The 20127-nt window shown below is 46.4% G+C and overlaps 1 long non-coding RNA gene across 1 annotated transcript; it reads left to right on the top strand.

Annotated features, from left to right (window-relative positions):
• Positions 1–1025: 1025 nt before the first annotated feature.
• On the top strand, positions 1026–3700 carry LOC125393632 (uncharacterized). The gene is made up of 3 exons (XR_007229879.3): positions 1026–1356; positions 2105–2241; positions 2402–3700. It is a non-coding gene; the product is annotated as an uncharacterized LOC125393632 (long non-coding RNA).
• The last annotated feature ends 16427 nt before the right edge of the window (positions 3701–20127 follow it).

The raw sequence follows: 20127 nt of genomic DNA, 5'->3' as shown, positions 1-20127 counted from the left end.
TCTTTTCTCCTTTAGGAAAATGGTTCAGGAAGTCAGGGAAGAGTTGAAGAGGCTCAGGTGCCTTAAGGGGAAGGAAGGGCAGCAGGCATGTTACTGTTGCTGAAGCAGCCTACCATGTTTTGCTGAGGTTTTGCTGCGCTAAGCGTAGTTTATGGATCCTGAGTTCCTGGGTCTTTCTTGGTTGTGTAACAATGATTTTCTCACGCTTGTGTAGCTCTTTGCTGTTTGCGATCCATCAGCTAGGGTTCTCTCCCTTCCCCCTTTCTCCCTCCCCTCCCTCTCTCTTTTAATACAAATTCTCAAGTAGCCCTGACTGGCCCTGAACTCAGGGCCAAACTATTAATCCTCCTGCCTCCACTTCCCAAGTGCTGGGACCCCAGGCACGTCTGTGGTTTATGGGGTTCCAGGGCCTCACGTACACTAAGCAGCCACCCTACCAACCAAGTTACACACCCAGGCTTTGTATTCCTCTTTAACATTAGAAAGCAATGGTTCGGAGTGCCGCACAGGCATACGTGTGCTCAGCTGAAGCTGAGCCCATCCACATACATCTTATGGCCACATGCCTGGCTGTTCTTTACAGTTTGCAAAGTCATGTGACCTTGAAAAAGTCCGAGCGAATGTCTGATACTTTCTCCAGGGTCTGCTACCTTCAATTACTAGTGACAACAGCGCTAGTAACTTAAGCAAGGGCTGCCACTTTGATTTGAAATCTATCTGCGGGGGCTGGAGCGTGGACTCAGCGGTTAAGAGCACTGGCTGCTCTTCCGGAGGAACTGGGTTCAATTCCCAGCACCCACATGGTGGCTCACAACTGTCTGTACCAGGGGATCCAGCACACTCACACAGACACACATGCAGGCAAAACATCAATGTACATAAAATAAAATAAATAAATAAGTTGCTTTAAAAAAAAAAAAGAAAAGAAATCTATCTGCAAAGTGAGTTCCACGCCCACCATACAAGCAACTTCATAACCAGATGCACTGCTTCCGTTTATAACAACACCCCCTTCTGCAGCTCCACAGCCTGTTCTGTTCCTGTGCCATCCATCTCTAAAGCCTCCTGCTTCATACACGGCTCTCACTGGCTGCCGGAGAAGGTGATGCTAGTGCTGAGACCTGCTGTGGTTAAGGCTTGGCTTTCTCCACAGTCAGTCATAAAGAACATGAAACTGGCACTTTCTGGAAAAAAAGGATGAAGTTTGAGACTGTCATATTAAGTGGAGACTAAGCCAGACACAAGAAGACCAATAGTGCATGTTTTCTCTTGCTTGTATAAATACATAGACCTTATATGCACATATGTATAAACTCCAATTTACAGCATAGTTCAATTATCTTCTGAAACTATGAGGTATGTATACAAACAAACACCCAGGCATGTATATGTGTGCATGTAAATGCATGTGTGCATGTATGTGTGTGAGAGAGTGCGCGTATAAGAGACAGAGAGAGGAAGAGGAAGAGAAAGGGGGGAGAGAGAGAAAGAGAAACAGAAAGGAGTCTGGGGGAAGGGAAGAGACCAGTTTGAGGGGAGAAGGAGAAGAAAGGAGGGTTTCTAAAGATGAATATGGTCAGAATACATGATACAGCCGAAGGGAATCTCATCTTTAGGGAACTCATCACTTCATAGAAGGACGAATTAGTGTATCTAAGTGCTGTCAAGAGCAACCTTGGTGTAGCCTCTGCATCTCTCTGAGCCAGAGCCTTCCGTCCGTAAAAGAGCAAAGGGGCAGTTTGCAAGGTCACTGTGAGCACCCAATGTGAAACCTTTAACAATCCGAAGCCTGGCACATTGGTCCTCGGCAAATGGGGTTTTCCTAGAGATGCTTTCTGTCTCCTGGGGTTCTAGCTGCTGCTCCCTTTCAAAGCATCCCCTTCTTCCTTATCTCGTGCCATCCTCACGAGGGGGCAGGCTACGGGTTATCTCTGCAAGCCGACGCGCCAGACAGTCAGTGGAATGGATCCGACAATCAGTCATCCTCTGTGTAAAACACACTTAGAAAGGAAAGATCGCTAGACAGTGCTCTCAGTTGGGGGAAGCGAAACAGAGCAACAACAAAACCCCCACAGGGCTAAGTTGCAGCCATCTACTTTGGTAGATCTGCAGATGAAATGTCAGCTTGAGAAAAAAGTCAACAGCCGTAAAAGAAAGAAGGAAAAGAAAGCATGCACAGAACACTGGCAACGCATGTCACTAAGTGCAGAACGCCGCTGCGTGTTTGTAGCCCTGGGGCAGGTAAGCATTTTTTCCTGTTTTTCGATGTTTGAGTTTAGCTTCTTCCTTTATTAGGTAAAACCTGTGATGCTGGAGGTGAGATAACACACGCGCATATTCATGTTGATGTAAAAATATGTCTGCTTTTCTGTAAATATAAATGGTAGAATTCATTTTCTAGATGAATGGAAGATCATCTGCGATCAGGACATTTACTCCTTGTGGACAAGGATAAACGGAGCTCGAAGCCCAAGCCTAGCTTGATGGCTCCATTTCCTCCCAATTCAGAGCTTCTAAAGGACAGCGTATGCTTGTGATTACTGAAGAGGTTATCATATTGTGCTTTTACAATGGCCAGGGTATAGGGGAAGGAACACACCTTTTTAGTTCCAGACCTGGGAGGCAGAGGCAGGCGGATCTCTGTGAGTTCAGAGCCAACCTGGTTTACATACTGAGTTCCAGGACAGCCAGAGCTACATTGTGAGATTCTGTCCAAAAATAAATTACAACATCCAGTTCCCACACTGGGCCAAATGAATCCACGCCTGAAGGGATGAGGCCCGGCTGCATCAGCAGCTTCTCAAGTTGTCCCACTGTGAGCCGGATCTGAGAACCTAGAGCCATGTCCCTGAAGTCATAGCCTGGATGAGACTGAACCTGCATCTGGACGCTTGCCAGCTTCCTACCAATGTGGACTCTCTTGATCCTTGGACCACTCTGAGTTTAAAAGGCTGTGCAAGAATTCCTAAGCATTTTTACTTTATTTCATTTTACAAAATCACTTTAGGTTCCTCCTGCTATAAAACCAAAAGTTTGGGCTCGAGGGACTTTGACCTCATTGCCTCTGCAGACTTGCACAGATAGTGACCAATTGGGAAGAATCGTCCGTGGTTCTCCGCGAGCCATGTCACTGTCACCTGTCCGTGTTTACTGAAGCTAAGGAAGATGGACGTTGACTCTCCATAGGGCAGAGTGAAGCAGAGCCGTCTGAACCTCTATGTGCACTGAACTTACGGGCATGATCAATTTAAAGATCCAAGAGCTCCAGAGATACCCCTACAGAAACTGAGAGACTTGGGTTCCACAGATTTCCAAAAGGAGACTAGAGTGGGTTGCTGTAACAGTAATTACAGTAATCAGTAAATGGCTCCTGCATGCCCGGTGCTGTTCTGATAATCACATAATCAAAGTCTGTATCGTCTTCGCATCCATCCTGTGGACTAAGGACTTCTAGTCCCAGCTTATAAACTGAGAAAACTGACAGACAAGGAGTCAGAAGACGGCCAGGAACGACGCGTGTGGTGCTGGGCAGCAGTTAAATGTTGGGGTCCTTTCTTCAAACAGTGTGTGACCAGAGAAAGGAAAGAAGAGAAAAATAGAATCAAGAAGGAGTAGGCCTCATGGATAATACATTTAGGATTCCCAGCCTGAGAACCTGGCTTCAGATTCTGGACTTTAAATAAATAGTTTGAATGCAGGAGACTCCTGAGTCGCACTTAAGTTTCCACTGATAGTCTTCAAGGATGGTGTGTGTGTGTGTGTTTGTGTGTGTGTGTGTGTGTGTGTGTGTGTGAGAGAGAGAGAGAGAGAGAGAGAGAGAGAGAGAGAGAGCGCACTCGCGTGATATAGAGAATGAGTAGAAGTTAGGAATTGGTTCTCTCCTTTCATCGTGTAAATACTGGTAATCGAACACAGGTCCTCAGACTTGAAGCAAATACCTCTACCCACTAAACCATCTTGCTAGTCCTTTGGGGCTATCATACTAGTTGAGTTAAACTTTCTGAGGATTTTTTAAAATTTAATTAAAATAAAATTACATCATTTCTTCCCTTTTGTTCCCTCCCTCCAACTCCTCCTGTGTCCTCTCCTCCCCCTCTTACTCCTCAAATTCATGGTCTCTTTTTCTTTGACTATTATTGGTCCATATCTATGCAGAAAGACGTAAATACAAACTGCTGAGTTCACTGAGCATTGCTTTTGAATGTCCATTATTTCAGGGCTGACTACTTGGGATTGGCTAAGCAGCTGGGAGCTGATGCACGAGAAAGACTAATCCTTCCTCTCTGCCAATAGTCTTTAGTTGCCAGTACTTTTTTGTCGAAGGAGTTTGGGGAATCTTTAGTACCATCTCCCAAATACTCTTTATTATGTTATGATATATTTTAGGTCCAGCATGAAGTCCAAGGAAGGACCTACATTCTGACAAGCACACCCCGAGTGGTTCTAATACACGGCCAAATTTAGGCTCGTTTATAGAGCAGAGCCAGAGGCTATCAAGTTGGATTAGATTTCTAGTTCTCCGTTACGTATCTCTATGTCCTCATTCATTCATTCTGTCAGCAATAAATACAAGGACACTACCTATGCTCACTCAGTCTCTAGAAACTTGGCAACACACAGAGTAGATAATAGCCCATCCCTCATGAAGTCTACCTTCAAGTGCAGCCCACAAGGAATGCAATAAGGGGAAATTTTAAATCAGTGTACACACAGAAGTTGCAGCTGTAGAGCAACAAGAAGAACTCCCACCAGGAAGATGAGAGCGGACTAAAGATTTGAAAGAGGCAGTGGCTTATGCAGAGACCCCTGTGAAGGGGACGCCTGCTCCTCAGAGGAGACAGCAAGCCTGAAGGCTCAGAAGTGAGAGTAAGTCTGGTGTGGAGCTGTGGTAAATGCCTGAGAGACAACTTGTGGAGGAGAGAGCAGCTTGGCGCGTTGTTTCAAAAGTTCATAGTTCCCCACAGCAGGAAGGTGAAGAGCCTTGGTCCGTGGAGGTAGGGGCATAAATGTTACACCAAGGACAGAGGCAGACCGGAGGTCAGTAAGTTTCAAAGGACTCATTGCTAGTGATCTGCTTCTGCCATCCCACGTCCTAAAGGCTCCACAGCCTTGAAAATGGTGCCTCCAGCTGGGACCCAGCTTTCAGAAAGAGACCACGGGGGCTTTTCAGAGTCCTGACACCGGATGCTTTAAGAGAGCAGTGAGACTAGCAGAATGTAGGGGAACTAAGAGCAAGAGAAGAATTCACAGAGAACTCTGTAAACCAAAGGATTATGGGAAAGTCCTGGGAGATGCTGGGTGTAATCTCTGGTCTATTTTGTGCCTCGAAGGGTTTCCCAGTTGCTGGGTTGGGAAGCAGTCTCCGAGATGAGGGCAGAAACATGGAGACCAGTCTGAAGACTCTCACAGCTATCCAAGGGACAAAACACGGTGTGTTGGACCCCAGCAATAGAAGTACAGGCAGTGAGAAATGAATATGTTTTGAATAAATTTGGAAAATCAAGAAAAATATGATTTCCTAAAGGTTTGAGCGGTAAGATTAAGAAGTCAGCGGGGGCTGGGTATATGGCTCAGTGGTTAGGAGCACTGACTGCTCTTCCAAAGGCCTTGGGGTTCAATTCCCAGCACCCACATGGCAGTTCTCAACTATCTGTAATGCTAGTTCCAGGAGATCCAACACCTTCATATGGACATACATGCAGGCAAAAACATCAATGCACATGAAATAAAAATAAATACTTTTTAAAAAGAAAAGTCAAAGATCTTCAGTAGTAAAATTTACTTCAATCATTAACTTATTTTATTTGTATTTCTTTTGTTTGGTTGGTGTTTTTTATTTAGTCTTGTGGGTAGGTACAGAGCTCAAAGTGGCTATGTAGCAGGAATACTAGGACTACAGGTATATGTAGCCACACTTGTTTTAGATAGCGTTTGGGGACTGAACCCAAGACTGCGCATGCTCGGTAGTCTTAGCTACAGCCTCGGTTGGTTCATCGGAAGCATAATTCCTGGTTCCCGTGCAAAGCCTTGGGAGGATATTGGTAAGCTTGATTCTAATGACACAGGGACAACAAATATTCACCCGAGTTGTCATGGCAACCAGAGCCTGGTGTATAGTAGGCTACAATTCATAGAGGCATTACAATTATGAGGACCCTTGGCAAAGATGGAAAAGGAGTTAGGCCACACGGGTCTGTGTGAATGAAATACAAGGTGTTAGTCAAGATGGAGTGGAATGGAAAACTCTACTTAGTTTTCATCACCATGATTTCCCAAACAGACTGACATTCTTGGTTTGTTTCTTTCTCTACCATTTCCTTATTGTAGATGGCGCAGTAACCTGCTACAGCATCGGGGAGTCATAGCCCGGAAGCGTGGACCTGACTCTAGGAAAGGTTTAGCAGTGTCTTTGGGGGTTAGGATGCTATTGCTTTTAAAGGTGACATTTTTGTTGGGATTAGACTCCCCCATCCCCCAGAGGTGGTTTGCAACTTCTGGGGACATTTTTGAGTTGTCATAGTGAGGCTGGGAAAGGGATGTGCAGGGTCATCTGATGGGTGGGTGTCAAGGAAAGTAGTTAACTGTCCTGGAAGGGCCAGAACATTGCTATCTCCCCCTGCCCCGCCACTGCTGCAGAACCCTCCAAGGGCAGCCACTCCTGAGGCTAAAAGCACAAGATAAAGGAAAGGAATCACCTCAAACCAAACAATAAAGTGGGCCACGTGAGAGAACTATTGTCCCCATCCACGAGGGTCACGGCGTCTTGCGCCTGAGCAGGGTCACTTGGACTTTGCTCCAGAAATGGTGCTCCTTGGAGGCGGTCGTCCATTCTTCCCGGTGTCTTCACCAAAGAGGGAGGACGCCTCTTCTCTTCTGGTTGAAAAGCCTTGACCGGGGATGGATGTTCTAGAAGCAAGCGAGGAGAATCTGATTGAAGACGTTTTATTCTGGGAAAATTAATGGGCAGGCCATGCTCAAGAAAAGAGACAAATTGTTCTTTTGGCTCCAAATAAATGGTTGTTTTCCTGACACTGCCTGAATTTAAATGGTCCTCAGTTTGACTGCGAAATTAACACCTCTTTGAGGTTAATTGTGGGGGTGGGGTGTCGTTCACACCTCTTCCAGAGCTATTGTTTGCCTGGAATGCAGAGGGAACAGCGCAGCAGGCAGGACCCCTTCCCTAACCCGGCTGGTACCTTGATCAGCCCGGCCTTCTGGTCCCTGGAGTTCTGGCTGAGGCGCCGCCTCACTTTCAGAGCTGGAGTTTCCCACAAGAGATATCTACCTCATGGTCACAGAGCCAGAAGCGAAGAACCTGGCATGACATCCTAGCTATTAGCTAGGTGCCTCGGGGAAATCTTCAAACTCTGAAATCATCCAGGTTGGATTTGGGGTTTTTGTTATTATTATTTCTTAGGTTTTGGTTTTTTTTTTTCAATTGGGCACGTATACATTGTACACAGTGTTAGGCTTCATAAACCCAGTCTTTCAAATTATGTGTTTTTACAGTATTCACCAGAGTCAGATTGGCTCCCAAGTCTTCCCATCCAATTTTACCCTGCCTACAGTTTTCTTATTTTGATCTATTTTCAGGTCCTCTGTGTGTGTGTGGGAGGGGGGGGGGAGACAGACAGAGACAGAGACAGAGACAGAGAGACAGAGAACACATTACGTTTTCTTTATCCACTCATCTATAGCAAGTTTTTGAGACAGGGCCTCACACTTGTAGCCTAGGCTGGCTGTGAACCCACACTCTTCTGCCTCGGGAGCATTTATTTTTCTAAGCTTCCTTCCTTAACTAAACTCTAGGAGTTTATGTACCCTAGAGTCGGTGATTTGACCTAAGGGTCTTCAGTCCTGTGTCCGGGTGCCTTTCCTGTGGGGTAACAAGGAAGGACCGTAAACAGGTGGTCTTGGGGAGCAGTCCACTTGAACAGGTGCTGTGGGAACCCCTTTCTTCTGAGGGGGGGAAAGCGTGTCGATGTGGTGTCACCAGCCTTTAAGGAACCCTTCACAGCATGCGCTCTGAAGGCTGACAGAAGCTCACAGTAAGCAGACGTCCATGCCTCCACCCAGTGAATCTCCCTGCACTGACGGCAACAGTGAAGGCTCAAAAAAGTGATAGCAGAGCTACCAAGGAGAGAGAAAGAGAATACGATGCTGGCGGAGTATTTTTGTTTTAAAGACAATAATACATGCTTATAATATAAAACTTAGATATCAGACTAATAGAAGAAAATTGCGTTATCTATAAACGGCAGATCCAACTGCCCATGACTGGATTGTTCCTGTTCAGCTATTCCTCCACAAATATACTTTCTCGAAGAAGTCATTCTGGGCCTGAGAGGTGACTCAGCAAATAAAGGTGCTCTCTGAACAAGCCTGACGCCCAGTTCTGTCCTCAGAACCCACACAAAGGTGGAAGGAGAGGCTGTCCTCTGACCTCCACACATGTGGTGAGGCCATGCCTTCCCCAGCATGTGTACACATAATCATAACAAAAACAGTTAAGTATAAATAAAACCAGAAGTCACGCTCGTCTATCTGTTACTTCCATCTCCTTCATCTAGAAACATGCACATTATAAACACTTTCTGAGGATTTGTTTTTTTTAAAAAAATCTGCCCTGATCTATGATCTGTTTATAAAAATTTCTGTTACACAATTTGTATTCCTCATTTTCTTCCTTTTTATCTTATATATTTATTTGCTTGTTTTTCTTTGCTTTGAGAGTCTTCTGCAACCCAAGTTAGATTCCTTTTTTTAACCAGTTATTATCTATCTATTTTATGTGCATGAGCATTTTCCCTGCGTGTTCTCTGTGTGCTCCATCATCCATGCCTGTGAATGCCAGAAGAGGGTGTCAGAGGCCCTGGAACTGGAGTTACAGATGCCTGGCACCGTCACGTGGGTGCTAGGATTTAAACTTGAGTCCTCCAGAGAAACAATCAGTGTTCTCAACCTCTGAACCCTGTCTCTCTAGCCCCCAGGGCAGACTCAAACTAGAACTCACTAGCAGCAGAGGCTAACCTTGATTAGCCTGCCAAGTGCTGGGATTATAGGTAGACGCCAGCCTAATTCTTGGCTTCTAAATGTCTACGGATAGACGCCTACCTACAGTTAATACCTTGTTACTTCATTTTTGTGCACATATTTGATTTACTTACGATAAATTCTTTTGTGGCACTATCGACAAGAGAGGGGGTGCCCCCTCTTAGGTTCTTGGCATATGTTCCGGGCCGTTCTTTAAAAGCCACACTCGTGTTATCTCATCTTTGTGGGCTTGCGTGGCATTTCAAGCCCAGGTAGTCTTTGACAATACAACAAGGGTTTAAAAAGTGAAGCTGGTTGAGTTGACTAATGCCTCATAAACTGTCACAGAAAATCTCAAAGGTGACATTTATAAAGAATAACTTCTGGTGTTCTTATGATCTCTGGTGAAGAAGTGGGTGTCAGTCAAATAGAAAGGGCTTTCCTCTGAGGGGCCAAAACCCCCACTTTGACACATAACAAACCCGAATTTCAGTTAGAAAGCTTTGAGCAGCAATGAATGTGGGCTTAACTGACTACAGACAGATTTTAAGTGTGAATACTCTATCCTAGAAGTTTTCTGTTTTTCAGATAAGATATCAGTGTGTGTGGTCTGGATGGCTTGAGGTCAGGATCTTCCTGGGGTCTCTTAAGGGCTGGTGGTACAGCCATGCACCGTAGCGCTCAACTTGAAATTCTTTGTTCTGTTTTGTTTTGTTCTGTGAGATGCGATCTAATTATGTTGTCTAGGCGAGTTTCAAGCTCCAAATTCTCCTACCTCAGCGACCCAAGTATCTGGGCTTACCACCCCCAGCTTTGGAAATCTCATTCCTAAACCATGGGTCAGAAAGAATAGGAAGCAGCCTAAATGTCCATCAGTAAGGGGGAAGATAATTTAATCATACTTTAAGCATGAAATAGAATATGACTCGGCAGATACAATGCCGAACTCTGTTTATTTGTTTGTTTTTTGGAATAGCATCTCACCACGTAGCTAGCTGGGCTGGTTATTCTTTCGCCAGTTTGAAAGAAGCTAGAGTCAGCTAGGAGCAGGGAATGTTGATTGAGGAATTGCCTTCATAAGACTGGTCTGGTGCCAAGTCTGTGGGGCATTTTCTTGATTAATGATTGAGGTTTGAGGGCTGGGACCACTGTGGGTGGTGTCACCCCGGGGCAGGTGGTCCTGGATCCTACAAGAAAACAAGCAGAGCAAACCGTGAGAACAAGTCAGTAAGTCACAGTCCTCCCCGGTCTCTGCTTCGAGTCCTGCCTCCAGCTTCCTGCCCTGCCTTGAATTCCTGTCTTGGCTTCCCTCAGTGATGATCTGTGAAATGGGCAAGCTAAGTTAGCCTTTTTATCTCTAACCTTGGTTTTGGCCATGGTGTTTCACCACAGCAATAGAAAGCAAATTAATACACCAGCATTCCACTCAATCATCCTGGCCCAGGCTTTCTACTGCTAGGATTATATATAGCCTCTCTCTCTCTCTCTCTCTCTCTCTCTCTCTCTCTCACACACACACACACACACACACACACATGAAAACAGACATGTAGAAGGGAGGCTGCCAAGTGAGCAGAGGTCGAAGGGAGGTGGAGAGGGAAGAGAGCGCTCGTATCCTACCTGTGTCACCGAAGGACGACTGGGGGACAGGACGGGATCAGCAAGAGAGGAACATGAAGAACCAGGGAACACAAATAAAACTGAAATATAATGACAAGCATGTACAAACTGTGTCCCAATGAAGCACGTTTCTTCATATGTTAAGCAAAAATGTTAGTAAAAAGATTTGAAAAATATCAACGTCCCTCAGTTTTGTCATACCTAGACTTGATTTTTTTTTTTAACTACTGATTTTAAAACTATGTATGTTCTTCTGTGTCACTCTGGAAGAAAGCTGCCATGAGACTCCATTAACGCCAGACATCATCTACTGTCAGAGACACAGGGGGTGGGGGGAATGTGAACAGTGTGTAGAGTCCTCTCTATATAAGACAAAATTGCCAAGGGCTCAAGAACTCATTCAAGAATCAGCCGGGGTCTGGGTTTTGGCTAAATAAGTCTTTAAACTTTAAAAAAAAATTCAAAGGGGGAAATAGATGAAATATTGTAATTATTCGGTTCTGTATGATGAATTAGTTTTAACTTTATACTGCTTTGTTCATTTGACAGATACTGTTGTCAATATGTGTGCTTTGCAGAGGACTTAGACCATGGTGTTGGGAGAGTCATGTCTTACAGCTCTGTTCTAGCCATTTGACCTGTCATTCGTACACTTGGCGTTCGTTCACAAAACACTTGCTGAATTAGGTCCTCTCGGTTCAGAAAACAATCTCTTACTACTCTATAAAAGCAAACAGTCCATGCACTTAACTCTTGACTTTCTACCTGACCACATCTGGGTAGCAAGTTGTGAGTGTCCTCAGGTTCTTCCAGCTTCTGCTTCCTCCCTGGAAGAAGGAATGAAGAAAACAGGCATTGCTCACTCTGCTGCCGGCCAGTGGCGCTCCCGAGTTTGCTGTGAACCCCTTGCGGTAGGTCAAAATGAAAACTAACCTGCTGGTGACAGTTTCTAACTCTTCCCTTGGCTTAAAGAAAGGATTATTATCAAGAAAGTGTTCAAAACATGAGAGAGAGAGAGAGAGAGAGAGAGAGAGAGAGAGAGAGAGAGAGAGAACTAAAAAGCATCACCAGACAAAATGAATAAAGACCTTCAGTCACATCTGGATTTCAGAAAAAGTGAATATATTTGTAAAAGCCTGCACTCTGGAATCTCAGCTAAACCATAACATTTTGCCTTAAGTGTGCGCTAGCATAACATGGGAGATTATGTGGGACTCACTTACATTAAAATATTATGTGTATCTGAAATTCAAATTTTAACTGTGCTTTCCTTCTCAAACTATGTTAAACCCAGGGTAAAACTCATTTAGGGAAAGAAAAAACAAAAGCAAGGGTCTGGTGAGATGGTTCTGCAGATAAAGGCGCTAGCCTCAGGACTCATGTCGGGTGCCTGGGCGCCACATGGTGGGAGGCGAGAAACACTCCAGCAGGTGTCCTCTGCACGCATGTGCGCGCGCGCACACACACACACACACACACACACACACACACACACCCCGCCCCAAAACAAATAAATAAAAACTTTAAAAGAAATGAAAAATGAACTGGAAGCCATGTGTAAGGATAAGAACCAGGGAAGAGGCAAGAAGAGGTGGCTAAAAATGAGAAAGGCACAAACCGAATCAGCAGCAGCTCAGGGGCAGATACATTCGACCTGGATGCTGTCTGCATTTGCCCCATTTCCTACCGGCACGGAGAGGCCTGTGCTAAACGGGGTCCGTTTTCAAAGCACTGACCAATGGACTTGGCCACAGCCGCCAGGCTCATCAATGTTGGCACTGCCCGCTCCATGTGTCTCCAAGGGTTTTCCTGGACTCCGCCAGGAAAAGTCAGCAGGAGCCATTTCTAAAGCCGGAACTGAGACTATCTCTGCAAATCTGAACATGGCTACTGCTGTCTCTCTCCATGGTCAAAGAATCTCAGGGTCATTTTTAGGTGTGGACCTGTGCAAGATATCAATCAAGTCAAAGCTCCTTGCATCAGCTTGAGGGAGAAGCCGAAGGTCTCAGACCCTCGAATTAGCAGTCTGGTAGCTTGGGACACCCTTGCACAGGGTCATATCCCTTCTCTGAGGCAATTTACCCTCATCACCTTCTAGAACACAGGCAGACCCATAGTGCTTAAAAACACAAAGCCAAAAAGACCTCTTCCTGTTCATCTGTTACAAAAATAGAAGGAAGTGGGGTGCAGGGAGGCAGAGGAGAGGTGTCGTGCAGACATTCCTTGGGTTCAGGGCACACTCCACAGTGTCTCACACCTTCCCTGGTTGGGTAGAGAATCGCTGTTCTAACGCTGCTGCCTGCCTGTAGGTCGAGGGAGCTTCTCCCTGGTTAAACTTGTCGTAGTTTCTGAGGTGAGAATTTAGTTACTGTATTGTTTTCCACCAGGCATTTAGATCTCTCGGGGTTTAAAGTTACTTCCTGCTTTGGTGAACACAAGTGTTCTGGCTGGAGGCGAAGCATGCAAGCCCACACCGCTGGCCCTCTAGGAAAGTGTCTCCAGGGGCTTCTAATCCAAGGGGCTGCCGAAGATCAAAGAGCTCCCTCAGTAGACCTGGGTGGGTGCTCATGGATGCTGTGCTTCTTGTGGTGCAGCTGGGGAGGCGGTATGTCCCTCCTTTGGAATGTGTGTTCGAGGGGGGTATACACAAGCATGCGGAGGCCAGAAAATCAAGCCCAAGTGTCATTCCCCAGGTGTTATTCACCTTGTTTTGGGAGACAGGGTCTTTCATTGTCTTGGACCTTGACAGCTCAACTAGACTGGCTGGTCACAGAGCCCCAAGGGTCTGCCTACTTCAGCCTGCCAGGCCGCCCTGTGATTGTGCAGGTGCACCGCTGTGCCTGGCTTTTCGTGTGTTTTTATTTATTATTTGTGTTTGTGAGGGGTGTGAATATGGGCTCACACATGCTCCAGCACACACTGAAGCAATGGCGTTAAAGGAGGCAGAGAGAATATTATCTCTCCAAACTGCTTCCAGAGTGTTCTGCTTACAGAAGGGAAGTGGGGTGGGGGTGAGAGGGGGATGACACAGCTCCCTGGGCTGGCCACAGGGAGCTCCAGCGACTCTTAGACATATGGAAAATTTAGGCACCAGGCTTTCCTAGTGTTGAGGACTTTGGCTATGTGTGCGGGCCTGTTTCACCATATTGGGTCCCAAAGAGCAAGAGAAAGTATTGTAAGTTCATTGAGCAAAATTTAATGTGGTTCAAAAACCTTCAGAAATAAAAAGTCAAGAGAAACTGTCTATTCCTGTTCCCGTGTAAGATGGCAAATGGACAGGTGTGCAGAGCAGACCACGACTGCACCCAAAGGCCTGAGGTCCTGGGCCTAGCTCTCCTGGTCTAGCTTCCTGGGAAAAGCCTGCCAGGCCTGTCTGTCCAGATTCCTCCTGGTATTTCTGTGAAACAATCCTCCCTCCTGGGTAAGGGAGGGTTCTGGGGAGTGGAATTTTATGGGAAGGTAGAGAAAGGTCCTTGGGCTTGTGACCTGCTTTGAGCCAGAGCAGTTCTAGCTCTTATAACTGGCCTTGGGGGAGAGGAATTCTGGTTTGTGGTTCAGTACAGGACAGGGAAGAGTTAGGAGGAGAGAAGATGGGAGAGAGCCTGAACGACCTCCCTCCTGAGGCCCCATGGAGGCCCATCCTCTGGGGTGGTGATGGGATTTGGAGGCTGGAACCAGGACATGGTTTGACTGACGCTGCAGAGCAAGGAAAACCAGGCTGAAAACCAGGCCCAATGCGAGGAGCGCACACGGAATCCCGGCGCTGGGGACAGGGAGCCAGAAAGTGAAGAAAAGCCTTACAAATCAGTGAATCAGGAGTCCCAAGGCTGGGAGCACGCTTCCACGGTAGAGTGTTTGCTGGCCCGTCTGAGACCCTGAAGCTAATCTCTCAGCTCTGTTAGGGGACAAAAACAAAGATAAAAAGAAGTAAAGAAAGGAAGGAGAAAGAAAGAAAGAGAGAGAGAGAGAGAAAGAAAGAAAGAAAGAAAGAAAGAAAGAAAGAAAGAAAGAAAGAAAGAAAGAAAGAAAGAAAGAAAGAAAAAGCTGGATGGTACTGATGCACACCTTTAATCCCAACACTCAGGAAGCAGAGGCAGGCAGATCTCTGTGAGTTCTACAGAGTGAGTTGTGAGTTCCAGGACAGCCAGGATTATTACACAGAGAAACCCTGTTTAAAAAAAAAAAAAAAGCATCTCAAAAAATATAGACAAAAAATAAGATATCTTTTAAAATTTTTTCAGAATGAAATGTCCTATTGAGGATCACTATTAAAAAAGAAAACAGAGCCTAGTACCAAAGCACCAAAGGGAAATAGCCCAAAGTTAAACAAAAGAACCAAAGTCAGAGTCACCCCAGATTCCTCAGGAAAATATCGATGGAGGAATTCGGAGCACAAATGGTTTCCAGACAAGGCAAGCAGCGTAGATCAGGACCTCTTCCGGGTATCAGACCTTCAATCTCTGATTTCCTAGGTGCTTTCTCAGAAAAGAAATGGAAGGAGACCAGAGTTTGGGAGAGAGGCAGAGAGCGACTGTCCCCCTCCCTCCCTCCACCGCCAGCTCCTGGGCCCCTGCCTCCGCTGCTTCTCCCCGCCCCCCCCCCCCCGGCCCCCCGCAGCTGGGGTAGGCCAGAGTCTGAGAGCCCTGGCTCAGTGATGGCTGCACTTGTTTTAGTTCAGTTTTACCAGGTGTCACTTGCATAATCGAATCATACAACTTATCAAGACTTCTTGTAAGTTACAGCCCTGTAGGCCATAATTGTTTTCCCTACTGCTTCTTACCTTGCCCCAGTGCTAGGAATCCAACCTGGGGCCTTGTACTCCCTAGACAAGCTCTCTCCCTGTCCACATCCCCCTCCCTCCTTCCCCTTCCACACACCCCTCCCTCCTTCCCTTTTCACCTCCTCTTCCCTCCTTTTCCCTCCACACCCCCTCCCTCCTTCCCCCTCCACATCCCCTTCCCTCCTTCCTTCCCCCTCCACATCCCCCTCTCTCCTTCCCCTTCCACACCCTCCTCCCTCTGTTCTCTTAAGAGGCACCATTTCCCGCCTCTCTCCCTCTAGTACCAGCATTGCCCATCTGCATTTGCTCTTGTGTGTGTGTGTGTGTGTGTGTGTGTGTGTAGCCAAAGGGCAGCTTCTGTCCTCCTTCAGCACCATCCTGTTTATTTTATTTTATTTTATTTTTTATTTTTGAGACAGGGTTTCTCACTGGCCTGATATTCATCAACAGGCCAGGCTGGGTAGCCAGCAAGCCCCAGGGATCTGCCTGTCTCTACCTCCCTAGCTCTGGGATTACAAGGGTACACTACCATGCCTGACTTTTTATTGTCTTTCTTTCCTTATTTGTAATATGAGCTCTAGAAGTTGCCCTCAGGTCCTCATGTTGGAGGTAATGTGCACTTGACCTGCAGAGCTATCTGCCTGGCCTCATGTCCCCAGGGTAGCCTTCTCCTCTGGACTTAATGGTAACCCCATCTCCAGGATCACTGCCCCTAACAGCCACAGAACCCACACCCCTTAGCTGAATCTCTTTATCATACAGGGTTTTTTTATAGCCCTGCTTTCCTCTGCTCTAAAACTCTGGTTTCTGATTCTTGTCATTCAAGATGGTTTGGTTTGGTTTTATGTGACCTGCTGGTGGAATCATGGGTTTGTAAGTAAACCAAAAGCAGAAAAGTAGCAAAAGTAAAATTGCCTATAATCAAGACAATCACAGAAATGTGTGACTAAGATTTTCAACAGAAACCCAAGAGACCACGAAGGCTTGGGACCAACCGGAGAAAGTGATAAGAAGTGGATTTATCAAGGCAGCACGCCTGAGACAGAAAAAAAAGCTTCAAGATCAAAGAAGTGCTCAGCCTTCCTACTTCAGGCCCAGATTGGCAATTAGCCTGACCCACCTTCCGCAGCGACCACAGAAGGGCTATACCGGCAAGCAGGAAGTGCCCGCCTCAGAAATCTTAAAAGCCCCCCCATGGAAACTTGTAGTCTTTCATCTGCCTAAGGCCCTGCCTGCACTCTCTACAGGAACAGACTCCCTTTGAATGCCCCCTCTGAAGGCTGACAGATAGCTTCTCTGGGGACAGCTGGTCCTGTAAACACTGTGTCTCCCAGCCATGCAGACCGACTTCCAGGTGAGCATTGACAGACACATGATGGAGAGTCATCCCCCAGGATTTGTAAAAATCCTTACAGGTGGACGCTGTGTTCAGGAAGCGCTCTGCTTTGAGATGCTGCTTCTGAAGTGGCAATGGCCGATGCACGGAGCCCTGCTCTGTCTTTTCTACCAAGCACAGATGCTCCAAAAGGGACCCAAGTCTCACCAGCCAAACTTTTGTCAATAAGATTAACTTACAGTCTAGGAAAATCAGTCCACTCCACACCCAGAAAGACTTCTCAGTGTTCATTCCTGCTTCCCCCAAATCATGTACTGTCCTCTAAGCTGCCTACCTAACACCACACTCATACACACACACACAAACACACATACACACCCTGTAAATATACACACATACACACACAGTGCCTCACACACTGTAGACATACATACATACACACTGCACATTCACACACCTGTACAACATGCATACACAAAACACATACATACATACATACATACATACACACACTATACAAAAACGGCACATGAACATCCATACATACACATATGCACACATATCCCATAGCACACACATAAATACAATACTGTGCACCCACTCCCACACTATACATACATATCATACATTCATGTACATACACATACCACACAAAACACATATACACATACAAACATATACAAACCATATGCACCTATCTTCGCACACGTGCATATGTATATACCACTCCCACACACACCTGCATACATACACTTATCATGTACATACACATGCATATATACATACATGACACACAAGAAGTATGATAGTTTCTTTTGGGGTTTGGTTCTTGAGACAAAGTTTCTCTGTGTGGTCCTGGCTATACTGGAACTCACTCTGTAGACCAGGCTGGCCTCAAACTCAAAGATATGCCTGCCTCTGTCTCCCATCTGCTGGTATCAAAGGTGCGTGTCACCATGTCTTGCTAAGTAGAAAGGTTTCTAAGCTTCTAAATCCAGCTGATTCTTTAGGTATCCAGTTCCTGTCCTGTGACAACCGTGAGCCTTGAGCTGTCTCACCTGTCAGTTTGTCTGTTGTCCGTCACCTCCGATAGTTGAGTATCAGACCTGAGGGTGGAGGAAAAGACTTTCTTCCCAATCTGAGGTACTACCTAAGAAGCAGAGCCTATAGAATATGCAAGGGGGAGAAGGTGTATACTGGGGACACCTAGTAGCCTCTATCCCAGTTGTCTTTGAGACATCCTGCCACAGAAGCTGTTCCTGCCTCTTAAGAGAAAGGCTCCATCAAAGAAGAATCCAGGCTTCCTGTGCTTGTGCTGGGTGCTGCTGGGTGCTGTTTTATTAAGCATATAAATGCTTGACTCACATGTGAGAAGCTTGTCTAAAGATAAAGTCAAGGAACAGAGGCCCAAGCAGGGTTTCAGAAGGCAGTGGCGAAGGGAGGCAAGCCTGCGGCACACAGAAATAGTGCATCGCGTTTGCACGGGGCTGATGGCTAGCTAGGTGGTAGAATGGGCATTTGGTACTAGAAATAGCCCTTGAGAGGTGTCAAAGAAGGCAGGGTTCGTCGCTCATGGAGATGCCAGAAGACCCCAAGAGTACAGCTGTGGTTAAGCAGGTTGCAGGTTATCTCTGGTGACATCTTCCTGCCCTTCCCTTAAGCCTCTGCCTTATGTAGGCCAGCCTGGCAATCCTTTCTCACTTTAGAATTTATCATCTCTTCAAGAAGGGATTTCAATGTGCAGCATCACTAAGAAATTACATCTTGGCAACCATTCCATGACGCTGGAGTCCCCACGGCTCTTCAGCAGTGTGAACAAGGGGATAAAGAAGGATGAAGGAGGGAGGAATTGGGAGTGTGGCTAGAACTGGGAAGAGCCCTCCCACACTACGGTAACCTCTCAACCAGGATGGGGTAGAACCTGGGTGGGTCAGACCTGCCTCTGTGCTTCAAGCCCAGCGAAGGGACAGCCATGCACGCTGTAAACAGAGAACTGAGGTGTTTGTTTACAGCCACTGACATTGTGAGCGCTCTGACCCACCACCCTGCCCTAGAAGGGCAGGTAGGCTCCTCTCCAGCCCTACACATAACCATGGAGTCTCCAAACAGACTTCTTGGAGATCCTTGAACTGTGAAATAGAGGTGACTCTTAATTGACTCACACTTGAAGAAGTCAAAGCAGACTGTGTGGCCTGGCAGCTGACCCCTTTCTAGGAAATCAGAAGTGTGAAGAACTAAATAGTCCTTCCGTCCCTTGGCATCGTGTTCTGATCTAGCCATGATGTCAAGAAAGATAGAGTCCCGGTTAGTCTTAACTGTCAACTTGACAAACCTGGAAGCAGCTGAGGAGACAGTCTCATCTGAGGAGCTGAGTAGATCAGGTTGTTCTGTGAGCATGTGGACGTCACGCGAAGGCCCAGCCCTTTGCGGTGGCACCACTCCCTATGCTTAGCGGGGCAGAGGGGGAGCTCCTGAGTTTTGTGAGCCAGGAGAGAGCTGGAAGGAGCCAGCAGGCATTGGGGCTGCATTCATTTCTCGGTGCTCTTGCATATAGGCCTGCTAAGACCAGCTAGTTGCCTGACTCTTGACTCAACTTTCCTGGAATAATGAACTGCAGTTGAGAGGTATACACCAAAATAAACCCTTCCTGCCCAAATTCTATTGATTTTTGGTTAGTGTGTTTTATTGAAGTAACATAAATGAAATTAGAAGAGATGAGAGCTCTTTCCCTTTTAAGGACTGAATAGTTGTATTCCTTTATAATTGTGTGCTTATGGTATGGACACAAGGAATCATATGTCTGCCTTATTTTTCTGCATGTCGTCCCTGGATTACATGTCTTGCCAGTATGGATACTGCTACAATGAACATGGGGTGTGACTGGCTTTGACTGGTGCACCGATTTCATTTCCTTTGGATATTCTGTAGTAATACGATTCCTGGTTCGCTTGAATGGCTTTCTGATCTATCAGGAGATACACTCCTGAGAGTGGGCCTGAGAGTGTTTCTGGGGGCTTAACTGAGGCCCACCCTGAGTGTGAGTGGCAACGTTCTTAGGCTGGGTCCTCGACTGAACACAAAGGAAAAATGAGAGATCAAGCCGACTTCCAGCATGTATCACCTCTCTGCTCTGACGGCTGTGTGAACCTTGTGGTCCCGCCAGCATTGCTAGGGTCACTTGAGCCCCACCCTCCCCGATCAGGGTAGACTGTATCTTTTCAAAGTGTGAGGCAAAACCAACACTCCCTTCCTTGAGTTGTTTGTGTCCAGGGTTTCCCTACAGGGATCCACACAATGTCTGTCAATCAATCGATTGATCTCAACCCAGCACTTGGGAAGTAGAGGCTGAGGGTCAAAC

This window comes from Myodes glareolus, chromosome 4, assembly GCF_982192425.1.
Source record: "Myodes glareolus chromosome 4, mMyoGla1.1, whole genome shotgun sequence".
NCBI lineage: Eukaryota > Metazoa > Chordata > Mammalia > Rodentia > Cricetidae > Myodes > Myodes glareolus.
The sequence above is the reverse complement of the archived record's forward strand: the minus strand, read 5'-3'. Positions and strand labels throughout refer to the sequence as shown.